The sequence below is a fragment of the Octopus bimaculoides genome, chromosome 4 (assembly GCF_001194135.2).
Source record: "Octopus bimaculoides isolate UCB-OBI-ISO-001 chromosome 4, ASM119413v2, whole genome shotgun sequence".
NCBI classification, from domain to species: domain Eukaryota; kingdom Metazoa; phylum Mollusca; class Cephalopoda; order Octopoda; family Octopodidae; genus Octopus; species Octopus bimaculoides.
The window spans coordinates 76,083,023-76,086,886 of NC_068984.1; the positions used below are offsets into that span (position 1 = coordinate 76,083,023).

Below are 3,864 nucleotides of genomic sequence, written 5' to 3' on the forward strand. Positions count from 1 at the left end.
TATATATATATATATATATATATATATATATATATATATATATCTTCCAGTGACTAAATAAAATTATTATATTCATAATATTATTTATCACTCACAAGTGGAGAAAAATTTGTGATAGTTAAAAAGGGGTAAAAATGTGTTATTCCTCACTGGATTTGAACTCAGGTCAAGCAAGTATCAAACTGAATAACATAGAATCCAGTACAAGATCTCGTAATCTACTATGAATGATACCCTATTATTTTGGATAATGTTCTGTTCCCTACTGCTGTCATTTCTTCTTTCACATGGACATTAGGTTTGTAGAACATTGCAGATCATAGATCTGTATCATAGTCAGGGCTGACCAAGGACTAAACAACACCAGCAAAACCCCAAGCAGGCAAGCTCTCCACCATATATACCCACAACACCACTAGTACTACCACCTACTGGTGATGGACGTTGACAGACATTCTTCGTTTGGATTAGATGTCCATAATTTTCCATGATGTATATACAATTACCAATCCTTGGCACCAACTGAGACCTCTATTACTGACTTGGTTCACTGGGGAATTGACCTTAAAGTGGTTGCTACACAACAATCATCTCCCTAACTATTATCTGGCCATTGTCACACAATGTCCAGGCACAACTCCTTCACACTTTTAAATGAGGTGAATATACAGATTCTGTTACAGCAGTGCATTTTCCTCAAAGACAAGCACATTTGGCAACATCAAAACAAAGACAGGGTGTGTTGGATACAAAATGTTAGAACCTCTACCCACTCAACACTACTCACAAAATTAGTAAAAAAAAAATCACTAAAACACACACACACTTTATGTGTGTGTGTATATATATATAAATAAAGAAAATATATATAAAATATTACTGCAATGATTATCCTTGTGAACATGTATCCTGTTTTGTTTTTACATATACATGTCTGCACGCATGTGTATATATCCTGTTTTGTTTTCACATATACATATCTGCATGCACCTCTATATATCTTCATTTGTGTAAACCTCTCTAAATATAATGCATTATACATAAATATATGTTATATATAATACATAATATGTATATATGCATATATATTGGGTCATCCCATAAATAATGCGTCATTTTTATATTACTTTTATTTTTCAAAATTAAGATAAACAATGTTCCTTTTTAATCTAAAATATACTCTCCTTCATGTTCTACAATGCTCTTCCATCTACCTAGTAGACTTGCAAGGCCCTCTTCCAAAATTCACAGGTCTGTGATGAAAAATACTCCTCCAGTACTGTTCTGACCTCGTCTACAGAATTCATATTTTTTCCATCCAAATGATTTTGAAGACTGCAGAATAAATGATAATCAGAAGGCAAATACGGTGGGTGGGGCATCATTTCCCGTTCAAACTGCTCCAGCTTTTGAAATGTCATCCTTGCTGCATGACGGAAGAACACTTTTCGTCTTGAAACCAAAGAAGGTCGTTTTTCTTCTATTGCTGACTTAAGCCGTTGAAGTTGCTTGCAGCAGATCTTTATCGTTTGATCTGGACTTAAAAATTCAAAGTCAACTAAGCCTTTCATATCTCAAACAGATAACAACACCTTAAGTGGGTAAAGACCTTCTTTAGCCTGAGGTGCCAGTGTTTCTCCTTTTCCTACCCACTACCTTTGGTGCTTAACATTTTTATAGAGAACCCATTTCTCATCACCAGTCACTATTCGGTCCAAACAAGGTTCATTTGTGAGACATGACAGCAAAGAAGAGCTTCACTCTCTGTGCGTGATTAGACTCAGAAAGCTTGTGAAGAACTCAGTGACCCAATTTACTGACTTTTCCAATGGCATGCAGGTGTTGATAAATGGTTGATTGACCAAATCCAAGCTTCTCTGCTAGTTATCTAACAGTTACAATGAAATTCTGTTCCACCAGGGTTTGCAGGACATCCTTGTTGAGCTCTACAGATCTTCCAGGACGAGGCATGTCTTCTAGGCTGCAGTTTCCAGCTCGGAATTTCTGGAAACACCGCTGACACTGGCTTATGCTTATTGTCCGATCCCCACATACTGCATTAATATTCCTTGCACTTTCCATTGTGTTGTTGCCTTTATTGAACTCATAAAACAAAGTATGTTGAATATGCTCCTTTGTCACTTCCATTATAGCTTTGAAAAAATAACTTAACATTGAACTGCATTCTTCAAAACTTACAATAAGAATAAGGACAAGGTAAAATTACTACCAGCATTTATAGCAAGCTGATGCAGGTAGTTTATCCTTTCCCCCTTCGACTTTTAATTGATGCAATTGAAAAAGCCACATTATTTATGAGATGACCCAATAGATACCCTTTAGCAAGAAACTTGTTCTACTTTGGTTCCTTTTCTCATACTTTAAGCTCACATCTCTTAGCATAAAGCTTCTTTTGGGGGTTTGCTGCATGGCAATCCCACTAGTGCTGACCTCACGAAAGATAGAAAAACAAAAAGCACCGCATTCATATATAAAAGTGGGTACCTTAGGAAAGGCATCCAGCCACAGTATAATACAAACATACATGTACACACACACACACATATATATAAGAGAGAGAGGGGGTGCTGGTGAAAGTAGGAGGAGGAGATACAATTAATAGAGAACAAGGTAGTAATTTAAAAATGAAAGTAGGAAACAATGTGATAGAAATTTGTTAACCAAAAGAAATAAGTTAACGTTTTTTAGTTTGTCTTCGTAAACTATATCACAAAAATAACTGAACATCTTAAGTAATGAAAATCGAAATGTGTGTAATAAGATCTCGGGAGGCTGAAAAACCAGAGGATCTAAGATTAGTGCCGACGAGTATACACGTGTTGTGGTCTGGCCTGTCGGGTGAGATGAGGTCAATACAAAAAAAGTTATATGTGAAGTTTTGTAACTATATATACATATTCATACATATATGTTTGTGATTCTCTCTCTCTCTCTCTCCCTCTCACCATATACATATACATATATATATATATATATATATATATATATATATATATATATATATATATGTATGTATATATACACACACACACATGCACATAAATCCATACACATACACACATATGTATACACGCATACGAACATATACACATATCATACACAACCATGTCAACGAAGTGTAGAAATTGACAAGTTATATGCATATTTATTTCCTTTCGCTTTTCACTCTATGTACAGTACCACTCATAACTCACTCAGATTGAAATAATAATAATGCTTTATGGAAGGAACCTCAATATTTCAGATTCACATGAGGAGGAAACAAGATTTTGCGACGTTCATGCACAAATAATTACGTAAGAAAAAAAATTAGACACGCATGCTTATTTGGATTATTAGAGCGAGACACACACACACACACACACACACACTCTGCCACCCCTTTCTTACTCTATACACACACAAACGAAAATATTAAAATTCTAATATAAACAAGATCAAATATATTATTCACAAAATGTTTACAAATGTGGAAAGATACATGCATATTACACAAATTCACATTATAGTTCTTTAATCCATTTTAGCCAGCGCAAAGCAACGCCTTTGCGCGCGCACACGTTTTTATAAATAAATATATGTATATATATACATACACACACAAAATTTCATATACATATGAATTGTGCATATATAAGATTTAAAAAAAAACCATGTGTATACAAACAAAATATCTTACATATTAAACGTTACATAGAGGTACTTTTTCATGTTTCGCTTTATACACAGTTATATATCAAATTACATTTTTGTTGTAACAATTACTGCTCTATTCTTTAGAGTGTGCTTCTTTTCTGATACATGTTTTATTGACTATGTGCGTGTGTGTGTGTGTGTATATAT

The 3,864-nt window shown here is 34.3% G+C and overlaps 1 protein-coding gene across 3 annotated transcripts in view; it reads right to left on the minus strand.

Annotated features, from left to right (window-relative positions):
* Window positions 1-3,864, minus strand: part of LOC106869369 (zinc finger protein aebp2) — a 177,466-nt gene that overhangs the window by 115,187 nt on the left and 58,415 nt on the right. The window lies entirely within an intron of this gene.